The sequence below is a fragment of the Homarus americanus genome, unplaced genomic scaffold (assembly GCF_018991925.1).
Source record: "Homarus americanus isolate GMGI-L3 unplaced genomic scaffold, GMGI_Hamer_2.0 scaffold53604, whole genome shotgun sequence".
Taxonomy (NCBI): Eukaryota; Metazoa; Arthropoda; class Malacostraca; order Decapoda; family Nephropidae; genus Homarus; species Homarus americanus.
In genome coordinates this window covers 165,585-192,273 of record NW_024742288.1, presented here as the reverse complement: position 1 = coordinate 192,273, position 26,689 = coordinate 165,585, and the positions used below count along the sequence as shown (strand labels likewise).

The 26,689-nt window shown below is 47.4% G+C and overlaps 1 protein-coding gene across 1 annotated transcript in view; it reads right to left on the bottom strand.

The window, feature by feature from the left end:
• Positions 1-7,652, bottom strand: part of LOC121876708 (trichohyalin-like) — a 47,982-nt gene extending 40,330 nt beyond the window's left edge. Inside the window, exon 1 of the mRNA XM_042382060.1 lies at positions 6,803-7,652. The gene's annotated coding sequence lies outside the window, so the exon portion shown is untranslated. The remainder of the gene's footprint in view (positions 1-6,802) is intronic.
• Between the last annotated feature and the right edge of the window lie 19,037 nt (positions 7,653-26,689).

Sequence of the window (26,689 nt, the reverse complement as noted above, 5' to 3'; positions counted from 1 at the left end):
CAGCGCTGTACCACAATCAATTATAAGTCAATTAATTCTGCCGCGATGCGATACTGGCGTGGCGGGGCCCCTGGCGGCACACTAAGGCGCTACACCATCACACACGTCCAAGTTTTTGTTGTACCTCAGACACTATCAGCCATCATCTCCGATATGATATAATCTGGTCAAATTGAGATATACACGACCGAGTCGATGTTTTTGGTGAGGAGGGCAGAGTTGAGCTAGGCTAGGCGGGGCTGGGCTACGTTGGGCTGGACAGGACTGGGTTTGGTCGGGCTAAGCAGGGACTGGGCTGACTAAGGATGGACTATATAGGGCTGGCTTAGTAGGGCGGCTTTGGCCTTCGGCTGGCGGACTCGGGCCTCGCGTGCTGTACTACAAAGCAGGTTTTCCATTACAGGAAGAATGTGTGCGTGCGGCGCCAGGGTGGCCAGGGCTGAAGTTGTTCACTACAGAGCAAAGTGAACACCTCAGCAGCGCCCCCCTCCCCCAACACCTGCCTGCACGGCGCCACTACGACGCCTCCCGCGCACACACCGAGCACCCACCTGCATAACATAACGACCCCGCACTGACTCACTCCGACTATCATCCTTCCCTCTGACTCATTACCATTATCAACTCCCAGTGAATCATACTGATTCACTCCCTCACACTTCCACTAATTCACATCTTGAGTCACGTTCGCGAGTTGTTCCAGCACAAATCGCCGTGAGTGCAGTTGTAGAGTCATGACAGCTTCACAAACATTAATACAACACCACCTTAAGACCCTCACTTCAGCCGTCCTTCACTCAGCAGCAGTAACAAGCTGCATGGAAGAAACATGATGCAACGGCCGCCTCACTCTCCAAAACTTGACACTGAAATAAGACAGTGACATGCCATTGTTCTTGACATGGGTCACTGTCATACATATTTAAAGATCCAAATAATAACACATGACATTTGCTCCCCATGACGACACATCAACAACTGTGCCTCTGTTATTATTATTCTTTAATGGACACGAGATAGAAGCGAGGGATTTACCCACTAACTCCCTCAGCATCAGCCACACGCTCCTCTCTCTCTCTCTCTCTCTCTCTCTCTCTCTCTCTCTTCTCAAGTCTCGCTGCAACTTACCCTCCGGTGACGTAGATACCCCTATACTCACCTCCCCCCTCCCCCTTCACAGCTCATCTACCAGTCCACCAACTTCGACTCCTTGTCAACACAGCTACTCAAGCCTTCAAGAGAGAGGAGAAAACCCCGGTGTAAAATACTCCCTGGTAAAACAAACATAAAAATGGGTAAGATATCAACCAGACAGACAGGCAGCTTCCTCGCGATTAGACCCACGAAACCCCCGGGAGGTTATTCTGATAGTATTTAAGTCCTCAATCGCACCATCGTAAATTGCTGCTAAGATGAGGAAAGTCACGCCATCTGCCGGCCAACTCGGGATTTGTGTTTGTTTACTTTTAGCTGGATGGGTTGGAGGGGGGGGGGGAGTAGGGGCAGGGAGTAGGAGAGAGGAGGGGGGTAAGGAAGGAAGGATGAGTGAGAAAGGGGAAGGGAAGGGAGGGGAGGAGGAGAGGGAGGCGCTATTCCTTTACAATGGATCACCAAACTCCTCTCCCCCAACAATGGACCACCAAACCTTGTTCCGTTCCTCTCTCACACCCCTCCATTCCCTAGCCCTCTTCCCACCCACTCACCCAGCCTTTAAACCAATTAAATCTAACCTAACCTAAGCTAACCTAAACCAATTAAACCAACGCGGAAGAAACGTCACAATAGCAAAACAGCACACGACTCTCACCATAACGAAGACACAGGTAATTGAGATTCGTAGATCCTGGAACGTGTATAGAGGGAACCTGCATGTATAAATCCCAGATGTTTAGAATTCAGAATACGGCCAATATGTCTGATATAAATCTTGCTCAGTAATTATAGGCTGTTGTTGAGCTACATGATAATTATAGAACACAGGCGCGTCTGAGAACACCATGCCAAGAAATTATGGAATCGCAGCACACAGGATGAAGAATGTGTTGGGTGGGGTGTGGTGGGATGGGGTTGGGTTGGATAGGGAGGGGTGAAGTTGGATAGGTGGGGTGGGGTAAGCGATGGGTAAGGTGGAGTTGGGTGGGGTTAGGTACGGAGGGATAAGGTGAGGAGGGGTGGGTTAGGTGAGGAAGGATAGGGAGGGTGATAACAGCCTCTAGCGTAAAAAAAAATAATCTGTTATTTATATACTCACCCGCACCTCCGACAATCTCTTTCCTCACACCTTTATCTTCCTCAGTTCACAACCTTCTCACCTCGTCTCTCACAGATCTAAGGCCAATTCTCACGCCATCTACAAACTGCATTCACATTATCAGCTTTAGGGTGACCTGGAGACACGGAAGGACATTGGTAAAACACCCTAATGATTCACGATCCACCACTATTAACCACTAAGTTCATCCCCTTCGTCAATCTTCGTCCTTCAAAGATTTAGGGTAAAGTTTCCCTCCTCGTATACCAACACTGTGTCGTCAGCTTCACGGTGGCCAGAAGACAAGAGACAAGTTGCCAAAAACACCTTGAAATTCAGAGAAAGGTTCAGCCATCGCGTCCTCTTGGTATTCGCAGTCCGCCGCTCATCTGCTTGCTGTCAGGAACGAGCCAGTAACCTATGTGACGGCGACGCGGCCAAACTACGCCATTACACAACCACGTCACAAGCAGACCAGGTGTTGGTCAGCCAGGTGTTGCCTCCCAGACACGACGCCACTGAGGGACGAGTTGGAATGTTGGTGTTGGTGGCTCGTCAGAGGTTTTCGAGAACCCTCCTTCACGACCCTAGACACACATGATTGCACCCATGACAATTAACTACAAGGTCAGACAGCCTCAATATCAATCTCATCCTGGACAGAGCACCACAACCTGACCCTCCACTTAACATCTTAATTACTCATAAACCTCAAGTAAGCTTTAATATCAACCAAAGTAATAACACCAGTAGCCTTTCTTTTCTTTTTTTCTCCATCATTAATCTCTACCTTACATTGATTCTAGACCTTCTCTTCCCTCCAACTTCAGTCCACTCTACACTATATATTCCTCCTCTTCTCCATCTTTACCATCGCTTCTTCCGCCTATGATCTTCTACCTCTTATGTTGCTGCCTCCTCCCCCTACACCACTTCCCGCAACCTACCCCACCGGCGCCCCCTTCAGCACCGTCGAGTACCTCCTGAATAAACAACTCGTCGCATATTTTCCTTTCTCAGGTCGTCCTCCGAGACTCAAGACCTGGTAAGAGTTGCTGCAGATTTTTTTCTCAAAGTTTCAATCACCGCCATCACATCACACTTGATCGGATTATTTAACTTTTCAGTGGGACGAGATCACTTCCCTGGCGAGACAGTTCACGTGGGAGGAGTTTCAATGATGAAGAAGACGCGGGACTGTTCCCCTCCACAACACCTAAGACGGTCACGGAGTAGTCTAGGTGCCACTGCTCACCTGGCGACTACGGCAGGAGGTGTGTCCGGGGCCAGACGAGGAGTGAAGACGTCTGGTGAGGGCACCTCCCTTCCTGACGGGGGGCCCTTGGCCACCACCAGGACCTCGACACCCAGGCTCTCCACCTCCTGTATATGGCACACTGGGAAAAAGAACTTGTACTACGAGAGGTCCTCCAATAACAGCGGCCCAGGTAAAGGACCTATCAGAATTGGGATCCTCGACACGTTAACTTTCCTGTTGTATGTGTGGTATAACCCCACACCCCCTAGCCGCGCCTCCTAGCAACCCATTACGATTTCTTCATAGCCCTTAGCCTCTCCTAACCTTCTCTTTTTCATAGACACCTAACACTACTTTTGTAAGCAAGAATGAGTCAACTTGTACCTTCACCTTCTCACAGTGGCGCCGGGAATATGTGAGCTCTAAATAAAAGTTTGAATCAGTTTCGTTATCTGGTTAGCAAGTCAAACACACAGCCAGACACCAGTGATTAAATCCCCACAAATGATGTTTATTTCGCTCCATGGTTACACAAAACTACCGATAATATGCCATAGAGGATTTGAGTGTGATCCAGAACCCTCCTCGCTCAAAGACATTATCACATTCCATTAGCATTTCACATCTCTTCACATTCTCTTCGTCACCGTGTTTTGTGTCTCTCACCAAGGAAGAATGTTGACGAAAACCCACAGTTCTTATTCAGACGGTGTATGTTAAATAAAACAATCAATAACATCATGGCTTTTCTTTACCTCACTGGTGTTAAGTCCCTAGCTGGTCAGGTTGCCAAATTCTACCAACTTGTCTTTGGTAAATATTACAGAGTTGGGACTGGTACTTTCTGACCCTATCACATGAATCACCTGGATATTAAAACAACAATAATATCTTTGATCTCTTGCTTAAAGTAGGTAAATTAGGACACCGTTAACGACATCCTTAATTTTATTTATTTTTTTAGATGGAAGAACCAAAATATAAACAAAAGCAATTTATTAGCCTGTGTGTGTGTGTGTGTGTGTGTGTGTGTGTGTGTGTGTTCCATAGGTGTGTGTGCATTTCGTATGGTATAATTATCATTCTTTCCGTCTCACCATTCACCTGTCGCTCTCAGGTGTTGGTTTAACTCCTTCATTATGTAAATCTATGGACGGCAGGAGGTCAGTGCGTGCTTGTGTGCGGGTGCGTTTGTGTGCTCAGTGGGTGTGTCGTGTTTGAGGGTGTAGTATGGGTGTTGGGTGTAAGGGTGGGACCTAATCAACGCTTCTGTGCGGGAACGTGACGTTTTGCTTGTGTATCAGAGTCAAGTTACCACTCCTGTACCCGGCCAAGTTGACGCTGGGCGAGGCGAGTTAGTCTGAGCTAGAGTTCACCCGTGGAAAAAACAAAACAAGGGTCACATGAAGATTAGGCACCCTAGCTTATTATACCTGATGGTTAAACACCTTAACCTAACCTAACCTAACTTGACCAGACCTAACCTAACCTAATTTGGTCAGACCTAACCTAACCAATCTTTACCTAACCAAACCAAACCTAACCTAATATACTTGGGTGATTAATCTTCATGTGATCCATAAAAAACTGCCCATATACACATAGATATAAGCAGACCACATAGAGACTCGAATTAAAAGGCTCTATTTACCTGTTTCTATAGAGAGAATGAACTATAATGGTCTCCCAGTCAGCCATTTCTTTCAATCTAATTAAAAAAAAAAATAAAAAAAAATAAAATCATCATATACATAACATTTTTATCTTTAAAGTCTACGCCGATTCTAATGATAAAAAATAGTTGATATATATTGGTTGCGTTAAGTCACATTTAAAGAGAAAATTCCCTCTAGTATGAAGATCATCCATCAGTTAGGTCACCAAAGACAGAACTTTAATTAAATACAAACAACAATTTCGGAAGTGAATATTGCATAATAGACACCGAAGGGATACTATTACAGACAGACAGACAGACAGAGATGAATCTATAGCCCTCTACCAAACGAAACTGATAGGGGGGATAAAAGTCTTCTGTGGGTTGACCCTTGACGTGTTGCGGACGTGATGAAGCGACCACCAGTTGTTGACATAGTGAGGGAGGGAGAGAGGGAGAGAGAGAGGGTGGGAGGGAGAGGGAGAGGAGGGAGGGAGAGGAGGGAGGAGAGCACCTTCCTTCTTTATTATCTGGATTATTAGTGAACAAACAATAAGTGCGGGGCAGGGGTGCTGCTGACGTCACTGGGGCTCACCTCCGACTCTCTCTCTCTCTCTCTCTCTCTCTCTCTCTCTCTCTCTCTCTAATAAGTCTTTGTTGTGGTTCCCGAGTGTTGATTATTCTGTGGCTTGATGAACCTCCTCATAGTTAACAATATAAATGAACACCCTCATGAAGTGTCAGTCACGAGGGTATTGTAACTGGGAAGAGGAGGAGGAGGAAGAGGTGGAGGAAGAGGGAGGAGGTGGAAGAGGTGAGGAGGAGGTAGGGAAGGTGGACGAGGTGGTGGAAGGAGGTGGAGGAGGAGGTGAAACAGAAGGTGGAGAAAGAAGTGGAGGAAGATGAGGAGGTGGAAGAAAGAAATGGGAGGATGGGGTGGGAAGGAGGGTGAGGTAGAAGGAAGGTGAGATGGGAGGAGAGGGAGGGGTAAAGAAGGGACGGGAGGGGTAGGAAGAGAGGAGAAGGGAATGGAAAAAGGAGGCAGATATATGGAGGAGGAGGAGGAGGTGTAAGAAGAAGTTGAGAGAGAGAAGTGTGTGATGCTTATAGGTAGAGTGAGGTGTGTTAGGAAGGTGCCGGTGTGTGTCCATAAACTTACACTCTTTTAGGTGGGCGAGCCGTCACACTCTGGTCACCCTTTATGATCATTTACATCAGGTATAGTGTGTGTGTGTGTGTGTTTTGTGTGTGTGTGTGTGTGTGTGTGTGTGTGTGTGTGTGTGTGTGTGTGTGTGTGTGTGTGTGTGTGTGTGTGTGTGTTGTGTGTGTGTGTGTGTGTGTGTTTGTTATGTATCTCACCTCTCCCCTTACCACCCTTCTCATCCTCCGTCACCCGTCCCCCATCACTAACTTCACCCCTTCGTCACCCGTCCCATCACCAGCACGCCCAGTTTTCGTCATCCATCCCATCACCCCTTCGTCACCCGTCCCATCACCACCAACATCAGCATTCGTCATCCGTCCCATCATCTCCCCCCAAAAATCGTCCCATCGCGACCCACTCTTCCATCTCCCATCACCTAAACCCTTGAGCTGACCACAACTTAAGGCGAGATATGAAACACTACAAAATTACCTGTCGTTGGCAGTAGCAGAGTCGGTGATAGTAGTGGTGGCAGAGACGGTGGCAATAGCGTTAGTGGCAGTATCGATGTTGGTAGCGGCAGCAGAGGCGTTGGTAGTGGCGGCGGTGGTGTTGGTAATGACGGCGGTGGCGTTGGTAGTGGAGGCGGTGGCGTTAGTGGTGGCGAAGCGGTGGGTGTTCAGGGGATTCGAGTCCATCAGAGGCCCAAAAAAGACCATTAATGACCGGCCTAATGTGTCCAGTGTTTGTGAGGCGGACAGCACCCGGCCCACCGCTCACCAACACCCACACAGCCACACCCTCACAAACTATTCATAACGGTGTCACTTAAAGAAAAGTAAGACCTATTCTCAAAATCTTTCTTCGTCACGGAATATAACACCGTTCGTCGCTAACTTTTCTTTTTCAACACAAACATAAACACACAGCAGGATTTCCAGAGATCCATTAGCCAAACCTTCCCTCAGACTGGGGTGTGAGAAAGTATCTAACAACACGTAAGCTGCACCTTATATGATTCCGAAATTACACCAACACTGTTGTAACTGGAAGCTTTCACTCTTCACCAGCTCAAGGAAAAAAAAATTACGAAATTTGAACACTCCGGGTCAAGAAGTGAGGCCGCGACCCTGCAGGAGAGCGAACGAGGCAGCACTAGGCGAGAGCCGTCCCTGGAGGCAGGCAGGCCGCGGTAAACATCATTTCAAAGTTGTTTGGTTTGAGCATAGTTTTGTTAATCAGGTGAGCGGCCATTATCCCCGTGTAGGCCCGGGCGTGACCCCTGACCCTCCGTCAACATGTGGCACCATAATGGTTGTAGTTGTCACACTCACTGATCACCTTCGGGGCTCCACAGCGACTGACTCACCTGCACGACTTTCATGATATAAAGCTGAATTTCTTATCTATATTTTTTTTTCTCAATTAATTACAATCATTTTCAGATACATCAATCAGTACATTATCTTAAACAAACACTCATAAAGATTAATGTGTCATAGTTGTTGATGTCAGTACTGGCACTGAGCCACGCCTACTGTGACGTCATAGCACTCAGGTGTATCGCTTACTTGCTAATTACAAGTGTGTCTCTTGCCCTAGAAAACTAAGAATCCGCTGAATACTAAACCAATTTTACTGCCTAACACCACCACGAATACAAAACAAGTTTTATATAAATAGTTTATCAATAAATTTAGCCATAAAACATGACAAAATATCTCAGAAATGATGACGGATACAAGACGCAACAACCTTGAGGGGCAGCACCGTGGAAACAGCACATTATATAGGCCGGCAGCGTCCCGTCCACACTATTACCAAGCATGTCAACTGGAATATATTTACCAAGAGAGGATCCGTCGGTTAGTTTAGTCATCGTCTTAAAAATGCTAAGCAATCCATCAGGACTAATAAGCTCAGCTCCCTCACATTATTATTTAAGGAGGACTCATAGTAGCCAGAGATGTGCTTCTACTGATAATACCAGGGGAAGGCGAGGCAGTGTATGCAGATGGTGGCGGCGAAGCAGCTCACGTGGACCTTGGCTAACATGCACTGCTGTACGACAATTGTGTACAGATGCATGTCCTTTCCTTCTTGTCAGAATTACGAACTATGCCGGATAACCAGATACCGGATAATGAAGAGGTACTGAGTATGACGGATAACCTGACAACGAATAATGATTATGTTCGTTTTAAGCGGTGTAAGTGAAGGACCGGCGCTGATGTGTACCTGGAGAGGCCAGATGAGTGGATAGCGTGCAAGAGAAAGACTGCCGGATGCTACAGAATCCGGCTAAAAAGGAGGAGAGCCGGATGATTCAGACTGAAAAAGAGGGAACTATGGTGAGGGAAGGCAGAGGAAGGTGAGGGAGGGCAGAGGAGGGTGAGGGAGAGCAGAGGAGGGTGAGGGAGGGCAGAGAAGGGTGAGGGAAGGCAGAGGAGGGTGAGGGAGAGCAGAGGAAGGTAAGGGAGGGATATCCAGAATGGAGGAAAATGAGAAAATAATCCAGAATGAAGGAAGATGAACGAAGATAAGCCAGGATGAAGGAGGGAGGGAGGGGCAGGACGTTGTGACGGCGGGCGGGAGACAGGTCGTGGTTCATGCCAAGGCGGCACCTTTGTTGCTAAAGTGTTATGCGGCACGTGGCTCGCATCCTCATCCCGGGCCCTCTGTTGTGACTGTTTGGTGGTGGTGATGATGATGGTGGTGATGACGATGGTGGTGTTGGTGGTGGTGATGATGATGGTGTTGGTGGTGGTGGTGCTAGTGGTGGTAGTGTTGATGGTGGTGGTGCTAGTGGTGGTAGTGTTGATGGTGGTGGTAGTGTTGATGGTGGTGGTAGTGTTGATGGTGGTGATGTTTATTATTGTCAGGAGTGTTACTGTCATTAGTGTAGGTGGTGTTGTGGTTGTTGTTGTTCCTTGCTGCTGGTTACTGATGCTGGAGGTCTAGGTCGTCTACTACACAGCCTCACAGCCTCCCTCCAGTACGCTAAAATTACTTATACTTTTAACAATTTGATGGACAAGGTTGGAGTATAATCTATTGGTGTTCATGTTTCTTCTCTAGTCACTCCACCTATCTCCTCCTTCCTAACCTGCACCCCTCCAATAATCCCTCCCTCCCTCCCTCTTCTGCACCCCTCCAATGACCCCTCCCTCGACCTCTTCCTCATTCCCCTACTTCCTCAAACCCTCCTTCACCTACCCCCCTCATCTCACAACACCCCATGCTGCCCATCACCTCCCTCACCGGCCCACCCTCCACCTCTCCCTGACACCCCCACACCTCCCTCACACCCTCCCGTCATCACAAGGCCCAACGACCCCTTCAGCGCCTCCTTCGTGTTATTTTATGCCTCATTCACAGACGAATACAAACACTAATTCATTCACAGAAAATCTTACAAAATTTACACAACATCTTATCGCGGCCGTGACAAATAGGGGTGGTGTCCCCTGGAGGAGGAGGGGGAGGGGTGGTAGAAGGGGTGAGGGGTGGGAGATGAGGAGGGGTGAGGGGTGGGAGATGAGGAGGTGTGAGGGGTGGGAGATGAGGAGGGTGAGGAGTGGGAGATGAGGAGGGGTGAGGGGTGGGAGATGAGGAGGGTGAGGGGTGGGAGATGAGGAGGGGAGGGATGGAGGGGAGGGGAAGAGGAGGAGAAGCAAGAGAAGGTGACGGGGAAGGAGGAGAAAGAGGAGGAGCAACAGCAGGAAAAGGGGTTAGAAGTGAGGAGAAAAAAGGAGGGAAGAAAAGGAGGGGGAGAATGAGTGAAAGAGGAGGAGGAGGTGGGTGAGCATACGGAAGTTATATAGACTGGCAGTAAATTAAGAAGACAGACAGACAGACAGACAGACAGACAGACAAACAAAGAAGGAATTTGACCGACTGGTACAATAGAGATTATCATGAACTCACACATTATTATGCCCCGCAGTCAACACGCTTCCCAGTGTACTTTGACATCAACTTGCTAAAATGTGTGTTTGTGTTTTACATAGTTCTGAGAGAGAGAGAAAAAAAAAAAAAAAGAGAGAGAGAGAGGTGCTCTGTATATCCTTTCGCCCTCTGTAGACTCTTTCAAGACCCCAGGAAGGTCTTAGCCTCCTGCAGACACAAAGACCTCACAGACTAAGTCCTTGAAGCCCCTCGAGACCACCAGAGTACCGAGATGGACACAGGTCACGGCTGTTTTCAAGTGGCTCTTCCAGGATGTTGGGATTAATTCTCTTTTATGGAAGACTCGCCCCCCAAGATAAACTGATTTAGGATTTAGGTAATGTAGTGGGAGGAAGAGCGTGGTACGGGACGCGTCTGGGTAGTGGTGACTGATACGTGAGAGGGAGAACGATGGATTATTTAGGGTGGACGCAAGATGTGACTAACTGTGTGACTATTATCAGAATCTTCAGCAAATACAAGTTTAATTTTCCGGTGGTAGGAGGTGACGTTAGTATACATCATTACTACCACCATCGACGCCCGCCCACCCGTCCAGTACACCTTAACACCAGAAGACAGAGCTATGCCACGAGAATGATAAAAGCTCATTTCCATAACTATTAAACGTTAACAAACTAGATCTTATCAACGACAGCTGTTACATCCACTACACTAAAAGTTGTTGGTATCGGGTCGTTTTCCCCTTGGCTGGCCACAAAGATTCTATCAGAGTTGAAAATCGCCTCTCCCAACCTGTTTATCATCACCCATACCAACATTACTCACATTTTACCATCATTATGTATCCATCATCTCTCCTCTCAGTCACACGTGTACCTCTCTCTTAATGACAGGTAAAATCTCATAACAAAGGACATAAAGGAGAGAGAGAGAGAGAGAGAGAGAGAGAGAGAGAGAGAGACGCCTTTCCACCAGTACCTGCAGAACCTAACTTAATCCTTCTTAGCATAAAGTGACTCTTGTTATCTCTTGTAGTTGTTCCTTGTGTGTGTGTGTGTGTGTGTGTGTGTGTAATAGTATTTTTCAGACCACGATGGTGGTTGATAGTGGTAGCTGGGGTTACGATAATTGTTTACGTTGGAAGATGGAGGTTAATTCTTTGTCGAGATTGTGGTTACCTAGAAATGATAGTTGTAGTAGATGATGAATGTTGATAGTTGTAGGAGTTGAGGATGGAGAGGAGTAGGGGAGGGGAGAGGGAAAAACTTACATCTACAGCCACCATCCCTTCCCCCTCCTCCTCCTACCACGTCTTCCTCTTCCCCCTCCTACCCCTACCACAGCTGAGGACCTACCCAACACCGCCAATTCATTACCGCTACAAGACACTACAAGACACTACAGCGCTCGCCCTCGCCCCCATAACAAATATGAGCACTTTTATCGCAATATAAATCACAGGGAGCGGAGGGCGTTAAGGAGGGCGAGGAAGGGCGGTAATGAGAAACACAGGTAAGAGGGGCTGGCTATAGCTCCTCCACAGTCATGTCTACAAACGCGAGGGGCATCAGTGTCTCGCCTCAAGAACTACCCGTTTGTGGGGAGAAAAAAGGTAAAACACTGAGACCACCTGAAGATTAGACACCCCAGCGTATTTTAGCTGTTGATTAATCCTTTTTACGCTAACCTAACCTAACCTACTAACCTAACCTAACCTAACCTAACCTAACCAAACCTAAATTAATCTAACCTAAATTAACCTATCTAAATTAACCTAACCTAATCTAACCTAGGTAACATTAGGGTGGTTAATCTTCAAGTGAAATATGTTGGGATTCCTAATATTCAGGTGATACAAAAGTTGAAGTGTAAAGAATAAGAATTAGTTACTCAGTGACATATTCCTCACATGAACCATCTATAAAATTATTTGGTAACTCAATATAAATACTTCTACTGAACTCTGACAGAAAAAGTCTCTCAGTCTGTTAGTTAGTTAGAAAGAATTTTTTTTTATAAGGAAACAAGACGATGGATGTTATCTATTTTTTTTGTTTTTCGGTGTTAACATTAGATTCTCTATCACTCTCCTTCCTTTCTCCTTCCTCTTTCTTTCTCTCTCCTACGTTCCCTCTCTTCTCCCTCCTCTTCTTCTTTTTTCTCCCCCCCCCCTTCCCTCTACCTCCCCATCTGTCTGTCCTCCTCTCTTTTCTCCTCCCTACCTTATCTTTCTCCTCCTCTCAATTTCTGTGTGTGTGGGTGGAAGAGGAAGGGAGGAGGGTGCTCATTATACTAAACGATGGACGTAATATATCATGTCTGTTGTGATCCAGGGGTCGTGACGTCAACATCCTGCACGCACACACACACACACACACACACACACACACACACACACCACCTCTTCTCTCCCTGTCCTACCCATCCTGTAGTCCTGTCATCTATGTCCTATCCGTCCTGTACACAACCTATCTTCCTCTCTCTCTCCTATACCTGTTTTATCCACGTTCCTTCGCCTTATTTTGCTTTACTCTCCACATTTTTTTCTCTCAATTTATCCTCTTATTTCCCTCCTCCTTCGTTTCATTTACTTAACCCATTCTCTTTGTTATTTCACATTTTCTTTTGATATTATTTAATCCATTTTCCTCTCCTCCTCTTTCGTTTTAAAAAAATAATTGACCCATTAACCATAATAAACAAAAATTAATTAATATTCCTCGTTCTCTTCAACACGCGATGGGGTGATGTCTGTCTGTCTGTCTATCTGTCTGTCTATCTGTCTGTCTGTCTGTCTGTCTGTCTATCTGTCTGTCTGTCTGTCTGTCTTATGCAGCTGTCTTCCTGTCCATCATCATCATCATTCATTACTCCTCTTGTTCCCCCTCTTCGTATCCATCATCTTCCTCCTTCTCTTCGTTTTCATCTTCTTCCTCCTCTTACTCTTCCTTCTCCCCCTGTGCTTTCTCCTCCTCCTCTTGCTCTTCCTTCTCCTCCTCTGGTTCTCTCTCTCTGTTCTTTCTCTTCCTCCTGTTCTTCATCCTCCTCCCCTGTTCTTTCTCCTCTCCTCTTCCTCCTCCTGTCCCTCCTGTCTCCCTCCTCCTCCCCCATTTAACTCACCCTCCCGTGTTCTCCTTTACTTTATTCCGCCTAATTTATTCTCCTCCGCCCTTCTCCACATCACCATCTCTCTTGATTATGCGTGAAACTATCCTATTACGACTCTTACTCCGCTTCTAAAAATTCTGAGAAGTTCAAGCCATGTGGGTCTGGCAAGTTCAGTGTCCGGGTGTGGGTGTGGGGGGTGTGTGTGGGTGTGGGGGTGTGGGTGTGGGTGTGGTGGGTGTGGGTGTGGGTGTGACGCTGTGCCATAGATGATGCTGTATGACCTACTGTCCTCGCTCTACTGTGGTAATGTTTTACCTGTTAACGAGAATCTGACACCCCAGCTTATTTTACCTTATGATTAAATATCCTAACGTTACCTAGTGGGGATTAGGTTAGGTTAGCGTTAGCGTTAGGTTAGGTTAGGTTAGGTTAGCGTTAGGGTGTTTAATCGTCAGGCGAAATAATGTGAGGTGCTTATTCTTCAGGTTATCATACAGAACTGACTACATTAAGACCCACTTGACAAAACTATATATCCCTCAAATACGAGAAAAACACAACATCAGACAAGTCAGGAGAGGTAGATCTTATACTGACTGAACACAGCTAAAAAATCATATATTATTTATAAAATCGTTTACATGTGACTAGAAAAAAGCATTCAAATAACTTATTGAAATTGAGGTTGAAAAATGGCGACGAAACTATGCTGAAACTCTACCATATATAGACATAAACAGACACGTACCCTCATCCTCCCGGAGAGACGAAGAGAGACGTATCAAATCCTGAGAATCCGGGACGTGAACCTTCAATGATGATGACACAAACAACACCGCCGTCTCTTCCTACATCTTCTCCTCCTCTTCCATTTTCCAAGACGTTTCCATAAGGACGCCGCAGCCAAGTTCTCACAACAAAAGGTGTTGGCGCCGCAGTAGATCAAGAGGTGACTACTTGCAAGTGCCGCAAATTGTGTTGACGTTTTCACTTAAGGGAGTTGACGCGACCGTTACCTCTCCCTCCCTCCCTTTTCCCGTACCCTTCCTTCTCCCCTCACATCCTACCACCTTCACACCTCTTGTCCTCCCTTCATTTCCTATCATCTTCCCCCTCTTCCTGTTCTTCCACTCCTCCTCCCCCTCACTTCCCTTGATCTCCCTCCTCTCTCTTCTGTCCTTTCACCTTTCCCTTCTTCCCCTTCTCTCCTTCCCCCTCCTTCTCTCTCCCCACTTCCCCTTCACCCTGCTCAGTAAAACACCTCTCACAAACGCTCAAGTCTGACGCTTCTGAATTCCACACAATTAAGGGAGATATTAGTACGATTATCTCACCCAGTTGATGCGGAATGTGTTGCAAAGTACCGAGGCGTTGAAGGGGCGGGGGGAGGGGGGGGGGGAGTCTTGCAAGGCTTTAAGTGGTCTTTGCAAGGCGTTGAGAGGTCGAGCATATTTTAGAAAGACGTCGAGCCTCCCGGAGTTATAAAGAGTACTCCTTCAGCCAGTAACCAGATACTCCTTCAGGATAAAAAGGACTCCACGGCAGGACTCACCACCACCACCTCTACGTGGAGGTGATGGTGGTGTAGTGTTAGTGGTGTTGATGGTGTTGGTGGTAGTGGTGTTATTGTTGTTGGTGGGAGTGTTGTTGATGATGGTGGTGGTGGTGGTGGTGGTGGTAGTGGTGGTGGTAGTAGTGGTGGCGTTGATAATGGTGGGGTCGATGATGGTGTTGCTGTTGATGGTGGTGACGGTGGTGAGTCGTGGGCCTCCGGAGATGAGTGACGTGTGCGTGCTGGAGGTGGCCACGTCTACGGTGATTGGTGATGATGTAGTCGCTCTAACTAATTTCCTCGGCTGATATAATCGTGCATAAGCTGGCGTAAAAATGTTGCCTTGAACCCGTTCATTTAGTGACCTGCCGCTGTTGGGTGAGGAGCTCTTGAGTGGGATTACCTGAAGATTAGACGCCCCAACTTATTTTACCTGAAGATTAGACACCCCAACTTATTTTACCTGAAGATTAGACACCCCAACTTATTTTACCTGAAGATTGACACTTAAGGTCAAACCTACCTCACTCCGAACTGAAACCCAACATAATCCACCAAGTAACGTAAAGGTAGTTAATTATCAGTAGAATAAGGCAAGGTGTCTAATCTTTCAGGTGATCCTTTATGTAACAACATCTTCTAATTTCATAGACACCAATCACGACCATAACAGAGGTACATCCATCGATCACCCTAACCCCCCCCCCCAAAAAAAAAAAAAAAAGAAGAAAAAAGATGGAAGTGAGAGAAGATGAAGAGGGATTTACACCACGATCCATTTTCTATTGGCCCCACGCACACACACACACACACACACACACACACAAACTTGCTCAGGAGGTTAATTACTAATACTCCAAGACAGGTTTCCATGTACGTCACAGCTCACATCTTCATTATCCGCCGAAGTCGTTGCTGGCGGACTCGAAGCAGCACGCAAGGTAAATATGATTAGGGGTCCTGGATTCTCTTTTCTTTTTCGTTGCAGTTGATGTGAGGACTCTATCTGACACTACACCTCGACCATCGTTCACAAGGCTTCCAATATTATGAGAAGAAAATTAGTAAGAAGTGTTTTTTAGTGTGTATGTGTGTGTGTGTGTGTGTGTGTGTGTGTGTGTGTGTGTGTGTGTGTGTGTTTCAATGCGGAGTTGGAGTGCATGGCCCTGATTTTAAATGGGTGGTGGTGGATGGTGGGGTAGTGGTGATGGTGGTGGGTAGTGGTGGGATGGTGGTGGGTAGGTAGTAGGTGGTGGATGGTGTTGGTGGTGGATGGTGGTTGGTGGTTGGTGGGGTAATGGTGGTAGGTGGTGGGTAGTGTAGTGTGTGGTGGGTAATGGTAGTAGGTGGTGGATGGTGGTAGGTGGTGGGTAATGGTAGTTGGTGGATGGTGGTAAGTGAAGGATGATGGTGGATGGTGAATGGTGGGAGTGATGGGTGGTAGTAGGGTGGTGGTAGATGGTGGTAGGTATGTGGAAAGGGAGGGAAGGAATGGATAATGGAGGGGAAGATAAGACGAAGGGAAACGAGGGTAGACGTTTAATGATGTATCGGGTAATCAAAAGTACAGGAGCGGGCACCCCACAAGCCGTTTACGCCGCTCGTAAAGGTGGAACGTTGTGTGATTTACCGCCCCCTCGTCCACCACCTCCAGGATACGCTGTCACGCCCACAACACACGCCCACACTACACGCCCCACACTACACGCCCACACCACACTCGTACACCTACTCCATACGGCCAGACCACATACCTACTCCACATTGTCAGACCACACACCTACTCCACACTGTCAGACCACACACGTACTCCACACGGCCAGACCATCTGTGTAGAGCAGAAAAAACAATGTCCTCACAATATAACAGCCACGTCAGCTCCGGGTTAAAACACAAACACACACACACACACACAAAGTCGTTTTACTTACCAACTCTTACATGTTGCTATCTAGTAAATAAAAAAAAAACACCCTAGTTTATTTGTCGCATATGTCGTCAGAGATGGTGAGGAGAGAAGCTTCATGTAAAGTGGCATTGTTATCTTAGAGATATGTGACAGTAAACACCGTCTGGGCTTAATTCTCCTGAGGTCCGACACTGCAAACTAATTTATTTTATTATTTCCATTTGTGTCCTTTGCTTGTTCCAATTTCACGGTGCAATTTTCGCGTTGTCTTCTGATGGCTGGGGTCGTGACCTACATATCACGTGACCAACTCTTAAGCTGATGTACAGACGAGGGACAATAATTCCATGGATATTTTTAACCAGTGTTTGGGCGTCATATACCTGAGGGTCAAGTAGGTTCAGGGATATTGGGTGTGTCTGATGATGCACCAACACTATCATAGTCCTAACGCTCTGTTCTCCCCTCCTCCACCACAACCCTGTCCCCACCACCACAGCCCCACTATCCCCCACCACCAGAGCCCTACCATGTCCCCTACCACTACCAACACCACCACCCCTCCAACATCGCCATCAGGACATGACGTCACCAATCTTCACCCGTTGAATCCACAAGCAAGATGCTCCACCAGCCAGGAACCACAACACGAGGGAGTGTCCTGGTGAATATTTAATGATGTCTGGCGCTTATCTCTCCTCACTTCTCTCTCTCTCTCTCTCTCTCTCTCTCTCTCTCTCTCTCTCTCTTTTCCTTCCTCTTTCTTTCCACCTCCTTCCTTCCGTTCTTCCTTTCTTACATCAAATTTATTTAACTTTCTCCCTTCCCCTTACTTCACCTCAAATCTACTTCCTTCATTCTCCCTCCTCCCCTTCCTCCAACTTTCATTTTCTTCCTCCCTTTCCTTGGTACTCTGCTTTTACTTTCCTTTCTCTACACTTTCATCAATTTTCTTTCTTTTCTTCCTTTTACCTTCTTCCTCTTCCATGCACCTTCTCTTCCCTCCTCTCCTTTCACCCTGTTGCTGTCTCCTCCCTCCCTCCCTTCCTTCCTTTCTATTTTTCACTTGAAATACTTTCTTTCACTTTCTCTCCCTCCTAACCTTACCTACTTCCCCTCACTATATTTTCATAATGTTGCCCTAATAACCACGGCAGCGTCTGGGTCCAAGCCTCAAGGTAGCTGGGAGGGTAGGGGGTTCGAATCCGGGGACGGTGAGAATCTGGGAGAGGGGGTCGATTCTGGGGGATCGAATCTGAGGGGGTTTGAATCTGGGGTAAGGTTCGAATCTGGGGTAAGGTTCGAATCTGGGGAGGGTTAGAAGCTGGTCGGGTATCGTGCCTATGTGGTGAAGTTATCGATCGTGCCCATATGGTGAAGGTAACGTGCCCAAGCGCTCTACTCCACACCTACTATTAATAACACACCACGATACTAATAGCCTTGATATCCAGATTACTTTCTCTACACTCACTTTCCTCCCTCACCCTCCCTCCTCATCCCCCTTCATACCTTCTCCCTACCCTCCTTCCTCCCCATCTCACATTCTCTTCCCTACCTTCTTCAATCTTTCATACTCTCACTTACCATACCCACACTCTCCACCCTTACCCGACACACTCTTCCCCTCCCTAACCTTTCCCTTCCTCTATTCCCCACACACCTCTCCCCACCCCCACTCTCTCCCCTCCCCACACCGTTTCTCCATCCCCCTCTTGAAGAATTAAAACCTTTTATTACCCTGATAAAGAACTCAAAAGCCGCACATTAGAGAAATCTTATCTTAAAAGAGGGCGGGCCAAATCACCTGTGTAATTACGGTGGTGTGGGGCGTTGATACCTGGCTCTATCATATTATACCTGACACACCTTTACCTCAACGTCTTGTGGCCTAACATATGGTACTTTGATCTTGGTGCATCTAATCGTCTGGAAAGGCTTTTAGGTTTTTTTTTTTTAATAATGTTGTATTTCTTTACGTATTATTTGTACACCTGTAATATGCATAGATAATTAATATAGGTACAGGTAATAAGTCTAATTAGGTTGTAAATTAATAATGATGTGGATAGAAAATATTCTTAGTAAAAGAAATCCATTACAATGAAATAAATAAGAATAAACTGAAATCAACAGAAGAAAAATAGTAATTAAGTAAATACTGTACACAAATCAAAATGAAATAGTAATAATAACAATAAATCGACCAATAAGACATATGTGATAATATATTTCAATAATTATATTTATTTTATTTTTTCATATTTAAAATTATCGTAAATGCTGTCAATTTTCATTCACTCTTCTGTTTTATTCTCTTCTATGTCGTCTTAATCTTCTATATTTCTTATCCACTTCCATCATCCTAATCTCTCCCTCCCTTTCTCGTTATCACCTTCTATCATCTTATTCACTATCTTCCATCCTAATGTCTGGGGCCCATTAGGACTCGGGGCCCAATTGATATCGAAACAACTCTATTACGGCTAGTCAAAGTAGGTAAATTGATAGGTGTGCGTGTGTGTGTGTGTGTGTGTGTGTGTGTGTGTGTGTGTGTGTGTGTGTGTGTGTGTGTGTGTGTGTGTGTGTGTGTGTGTGTGTGTGTGTGTGTGTGTGTGCGTGTGTGTGTGTGTGTGTGTAGACAACAGTTAGGGGTAGGAGGTTGGCGTGGGTGGCCAGGGAAGCAAGTTACAGAAATAGGAGAGGAAGAACGAGGAGGATGGGGGCCTAAGAGAGCTAGAGGGGCGGGCGTGGGCGGTCAAGCAGGTTACCGTGGGCGTGCAAGGGGCCAACGGACATAGACTGGGCACTACCTAGATCACAATCATCCACCAGCAGGCAGGTACTGACGGACCAACACACCTCATTAACATCTTCTACAGGTGTGAATCGTCCCTGTCTCACTCAGCTGACCAGAGTACACACGGCCCCGATTATATAGGTTAGGATTAGGTTAGGTTAGGTTAGGATTAGGTTAGGATTAGGTTAAGTTGGGGTGTACAAGAACTGGGGCCCATTTGACTTAAAGCCATACACGAGTACGACCTCACGTTCCAACTCACCCTTACGTCAGGCAGGTGCGACAGACCCTTCCCTCACATACGACAAATTACGAAGACACATGCATTACACGACACATTACCTCCCTTACAGCGACGTCCAAAATCCAATTCTCGCCCCTCCCCCTCCCCTTTCACCTGTCTGGGTCAAATTAGATTCCCAAATGAGTTTTTACCTTTTAATTAGTGTAATACCTGGTAGACGCGGCAACACCACATGGCAACTAGAGCCGCTGTTGACTCCGTCGTACTTATTATTCGCCCCCCCCAAAAAACATCAAACGACATGTCATAAAGGAGAAGTAGGTGGGTGGAGAGGTAGGTGGGTGGAGAGGTAGGTGGGTGGAGAGGTAGGTGGGTGGAGAGGTAGGTGGGTGGAGAGGTAGGTGGGTGGAGAGGTAGGTGGGTGGAGAGGTAGGTGGGTGGAGAGTAGGTGGAGAGGTAGGTGGAGAGGTAGGTGGGTGGAGAGGTAGAGAGGTAGGTGGGTGGAGAGGTAGGTGGGTGGAGAGGTAGGTGGGTGGAGAGGTAGGTAGAGGTAGGTGGGTGGAGAGTAGGAGGAATGGAGAGGAGGCAGGGAGAAGAAGAGAGAGGTGGGCGAGTGGGAAGGCAGGAGAGAAGAGTAAAATGATATGAAAAGAGGGAGAGGAGGAGAAGAATAGAAACGAGAGACAGTGGGGGCGAAGCAAAGACGTGAGAGAGGAAGCGTCTTTCCTGGTCGTCAGCTGGTGGCTTTACCTTATCTCATGAAGGTAATAACGCACTGGGTGGGGAGAGGCTGAGGGTCACGGAGGAGTGTGGGGACACACACACACACACACACACACACACACACACACACACACACACACCATAAAGAGAACGGAAAGACCGACAAGCAGATATATCAACAATTTGAGGCAGACAGACACACCAGCAACAGACCCACACACCACCACAATCAGTAAACCCAGAAGACGTAGGGGTGATGGTGAATGGCGGCACAAGTAAGGGGTTCCTCATGGACCTTATCTCACCATCAGCGGCTGTCAGGTTCCTCTGTCCCTGCCGGAGCTTTCCCTGTCCACCACCAGTTGGCCAGTAAGTCTCCTCACAGCTCGGAAATAGCAAACCCGAGGACTGCCACCTGTTCCTTCTACAGCCTCCCTTCCACGATAATTAGTTGGTTACTGGGCCCCAACTTAGTCCGAATAGACCCCATTCTGATGATTAAATTGGGGTCTAGTAGGACTTGGGCCCATATGACTATCTATCTTACAAACCCGTGCGTAAATTTGTCTTCTGACTGTATTGTGACCGATGCTGTGGGAGGTGATAATGTTCGTTGGCTCTCTGGTTAATTATTGAGAGGGACATGGTTCAATTCGGCGTGTCTGTCTGTCTGTCATCTGGTGCAGACACAACATTAACGTCACCTCGAGATGTTTACGGTTTAGCGGAACAATTAAAGGATTACGAGGACAGTGAGGATGTGTTATGTCATCCCGGAGGCCACCCGTATTTATCGTCTCCCTCGTCGGAATTTCAAGAGAATCTACACCTTCCACCACTCACTTGTCCGGCAGTAATGTGGTTGAGTTTAGTGGGTGATCTTCCTGGTTGTAGTGGTTAAGCTGACGGGTTGTGATGGTCGACCTGTCTGGCCGTACTCTTCATTTTAATGGCAGGTAATGTCGCTCTACCAATCACTTAACGAGGTCCACTTTCGTGAGAAATTTACGAAGCATCGAAGATTACGCCATTTGTCTACACCTGGATGAACCTCCGCAGGTTGTGGTCAAACAGACTACCAGAACAGTGACCGAGATATGCAGATAACTGTATAATTTCTATGACAATAAACTGCCTCGAGGAGCAACACAGAATATTAATCCCGGTGAGAGTTGGAGGTCCACTTCCTGTACTGTGGCGCCACGCCCAGGTGTCACTCACCCCTGCAGGTCTTCATTGTTCTTAGGTGCTGCAGGAGAAGTTAAGGGGACACAGCCTTGATTAGGACGTGGTCATGTACATAAATAGACACACACAGGAGGATACTCACACACGGGACACAAGACTGTAGCTGGGAAGGTTTAAGAGTTGGCGTACACTTGTAAATAAGATACTGTGTTTAAAGGTGACTCACGGGGACTAAGGCTCCTCTCACACTACGTGGGTATTTCTTCTACGTTCACATCCACGTATAAACACCAAACGAGCGGATATTACACCATTTTGTGCTGCAGTCACACCACGTGCATCCTCCTCCTCCTGTGTTTGTAAACAAAAAATCAAGACAGCCACCTGCATGTCCGCCACCGTGGGAGAATCAACTGATATTTGACTTGATGTTTTCAATTTGACTTCCAAATTCACTTTTGCCGCCCCCGCTGTGACCCGCATGGGGATCTTTTGGTGGGAACTTTATTTGATGGTCAGCTGGGAGGAGGAGGAGGGCGTGGGGAGAGTTTATAAGAGGGTTCCAGTGACCAAGATGAGTGTGAAGGCCTGCAGGACAACCGCTTTGAGAGCTTACTACTGGAGGCTTCTCGCTGTCTTAATGTGGAGTTGGGTAAAATATGATGTACCGTCCAGTTAGTAATGGGTGCTGTGAAAGTGTGTCCCATAGACCAGTGTGTATACGGCACAGTGCAGACACACCATGTTTTCGGTACAAAAGGAGGAAATGAGACCAATACTGCACGCGACCGTCTTCACCTTCTCAAAGATAGTGAAGTGACCGTCATGACAGGTCGTGAACTCTGTACCCACACGGCCGCCGTACCTCTTCTAGCTACACTAATGCGGTACAATAATATAATGTAAAGAATCTCGAGAGTAAGATCTGTTCTGTGTCATCAGCTCTATGTCCGTCAACCCTGACGTTGTTTATCAAGAAAAATTAATAAAAAATTATAAACGGGCCACTTACACAATAATGATAGTAATAAATAGTAATAAAAATAATAATTATACATTTACATACTTCGTCCCCACCACCACCACCACCACCACCACCACCACCACCACCACTACCTTCCCTACACTCATAACCTCTCACTACCACCCCCCACACTCTCTCCTTCCTTCCCTCCCGCCCCCCCCTCTTCTCTCCCTTCATCTACAATTCTCTCACGACTACAAAACACCTCATCTAAATATCCCTACACCTGCAGCCTCCCCACTTAACCCTCCCCGCCCCCCCTCCAACACCACCACCCCTAGAGCCTCCCCCACCTCCACCACGCTGCGGAAAGGTACTGTAAAGACCACTAGCGCCACTTTCGCACCAGTAAAGGCCATTGAGGGCTTTAAATGACGCTGTCTTGGGTTTCATTAATGCCCAAGGAATTAGAGAAGGTTTGCCCGAACAACCTGAGCTGACCTAATACGGGGGAAGGGAGGGAAGCGGAGCGAGATTAATATGAAGACGAGGATTGCAGTGTGGAGTAGGGAGGGAGGGAGGGAGGGAGGGAGACAGAAGAGAGGGGGTACAGTAGAAGGAATAGAGAGAGGGGTGAAGAAGGAACAGGAGGAATATGGATAAAAAGGTAACATGAGAGAGAGAGAGAGAGAGAGAGAGAGAGAGAGAGAGAGAGAGCTATGTCCCTACGCAGACACTAACGAGTCTACACAACACGTCGCGTCATCTATTGTTTACAAACATGATCGGCTGCTGGTCCTCTATAGGCCTGGTGGGGTGTGTGATCACCAGGTCCCCTTGAAACTTGTTCCTGGGTCGTCGGGGGAGTCGTGTAAAGGTCGTAGCGTGGCATGTAGCTGTACAGTAGGCACGAGGACCACAGTCTTTCTCACAAGGGTCGTAGGAGTCGTGGAGGAGTCGTACTATCGCCTGTAGCTGTGTAAAGGGGCATGAAGTTCACAGTCTATTTCCAGAGTCGTAGGGAGTCGTGTTGGAGGTCGTGCAAGAGTAGTAGCGTAATATGAAGTGGATGTTGTGGGTAAGGAGCGACAAAGGACGTGCCCAGGGGGTCGTGTACGGGGTCGTGGCGTCGAGTGTAGGGGTGTACGGCGGGTAGGGAGCGACAAAGGGCGTGCCGGCGGGGTGAACCTCACTGCCGCCGCACCAACATCTATAAACTCAGCTGGACGCCTCCTTTACCCTCTGCCGCCCCTGACATACGAGCCGCCTCCTGAACCAACCTCTTCCTTCCCCTCCAACCTCTTCCTTCTCATCCAACCTCCTTCTCCTCTAACCTCCTTTTCCTCCAGCCTCCTTCTCCACCAACTTCCCCTCCTCCATCGTCAACTTCCTCCTCCTTCTTCGTCAAGTTCCTCCTCCTCCTTCGCCAACCTCCCCCAACATTAACCTCCTCCTCCGTTTTGGTGTTGATGTTGGGGAACGTCCGGTGTGGTGGTGGTGGTGATAGTAGTGTACATGGTAGTGATGATGAAGGTTGTGGTGGTGAAGATGGTAGAGAATGCAACAATAGACGTGATGTTTGTAGTAGTAGTAGTAGTAGTAGTAGAAACAATAGTAGTAATAGTACTGACGATGATTGTAATAGTAGAAATTATAATGGTAGTAGGCGGTGGTGGTAATGGCGGCGATGGTGGGCGGAGGCGTAGACGAAGGAGGCGGTGGTGGAGGCGGTAGGGGGGAATGCTGGCAACAGAGGAGGATCACTACCTACAGAACATTCAAGTCACCCGCCACTAAGCAAACTACGTGTACGAAACACTAATGTCCAAAAACAATGAACACTTGTCGCGAATACAAATCTTTCCACAGTTATTATCACTGTTTATTAACATGGTAATTAGCATTCACTTAACATGCAGGTCAGGAACGGAGAGTAGAGTCGGAGTAGACCTCTCAGGCTTCCCCCACCACGACTCGGACCCCTCCACACAAGTAACCCCCCCCCAGCCTTAACACACCTTTTACAATTACCTCTCGTTTTTTTTTCATGCTAACCTGTCCTATAGCGGCCTTGACTCGGTCTCAGGAATACCTTAATAGTTTCTCTGGCTCCTCCCATCCATCTTGAGGGAGTTAGTTCACGGGGGTTTTCTGTTAGGGTGACATTTGATTTTTTTTTCCACCTCAAACACAAACGATAAAACATCCCATTAACACAAACAAACATACAGACAGAGACACACATACTGAGTCCTACTAAATTATTCAGATTAATTATCAATTCTCAGCTGGTAAACGTTACCTCACTATAAAAAAACCTGGGTATTCCTTTGTATTTCGTGGTGTTTCTGGTCCCTTGGTGTTCCTTACTGCTCTTGGAGACTGGGTGTTCCCTAGTGTTCCGTGGTGCTCCTAGAGACCTGGGTGTTCCGTGGTGCTCTTTGAATGTGACAGAGGAGCCCCACACACCCGGCACAAAATGCACCTCACAAATTACAAGACGCTAATAAGATCAGCCTGAAATTACGAGCGGGAGATAATAGCGGGGCGGGGCGGGGCGCCATCCTGGGATTAACATTGTGGAAGATGGACATAAATTGGTACCTTATTCATCGGGTCTCTCCCACGGCCCCTCCGGGAGTCGGCCCCCTCTAGACGTGTCGCAAACCTTACATGTTGCAGCTGTAGACGGTGCAATGCTAATATGTTGCAGTTTAAGACGTCCAAACTCTACATATCTGATTTCACGGTCGCCACAGATCAAGATGAGACATATTCAAATGTCTCAATTAAAGCTGTCGCCACTCAGTGTTACGATTAAGATGTTACACGACGGCCATCTTAATCTTGTGGTTTTAAACTCCAGTACCTAAGTAGCGAAGTCATAAGTGCGTGGCGCTGGCTGGACACAATCAGGTTGTGGGCGCCAGCGAGGGCGAGTGGGCAGGTGAGGCGGCATCAGGAATTACCACTCACCTGCGTCAGTCAGACATTACCACTTTGTTAATTGGATAGTGATCGGTGGCGGGCGCCCCGAGACACTCCAGATACCCGGCCCTACGCCATGCTTTTGTCCACGGCTCCGCCCACTTCTAAAGTATATAAACGAGCCAACCATTCGGCACCGGGTCCTCCCTCCTATACCAGCCAAAGTCTCCGTTTTTTCCCTTTGCCGACTAATGGAAGTCTCGAGTCTGGACCATCCGGCGCCGTGATAATAAATGCTGGATTCATATGCAGGAGTCACATGCATTCCTTGGTAACGAGGAAGACGCATGTTATCAAGGGCGGGTTGCTCGTGCGGAACATCCACATCCTCGCCAGGATACTAATGCCGCCTTGAGCTCCCAGCCAAGACTCCCACAGGTTCTTGCGTTAAATTTGACTCTTAAAAAACAGTGACAGCATATCTAAATAGTTCAGGTAAACGTCGACACAGAGATAGCGTATCAAAGGTTTGTACATTAAAGTTTCTCTCTATCTTAAGGTATGAACACCAATCTTAGGGAGATACTCAAGGTGCGGCACAAAGTGACCAAAACATTGTACAAATTAGAACTGCAACATTCTCTTACCTCTAAATAATGGAAAAGATAAATGCAAGAAATGTGGAGTGTCCGGCCCCTGGGGTGTGAGAGGTCTACTGCGTCACCCACTACGTGCACACGGCACACGAGGCGTAGATTACCTGCGCATGGTCGAACTTGACGTCCACGGACGGCCAGCCGCTCGGGACGGACACTTACACAATGTTTATTAATGTTGGAGCTGAAGGTGAAGGGCCGGTAATAAGTGTGTGGCTGAGCAACACTGGTCCTCCACCACCACCCACCTCACCTACTGCTTCGTTTACACGCTACAGAGGCGTGGCTAAAAACACCCCTGATGCATTTAAGTGATGCTAATTGTTTGTGTGTGTGTATGTGTGTTATGAGGTGCAGTAACTCTGCTTGTGGGTGGAGCAACAGAGGGCGAGCAT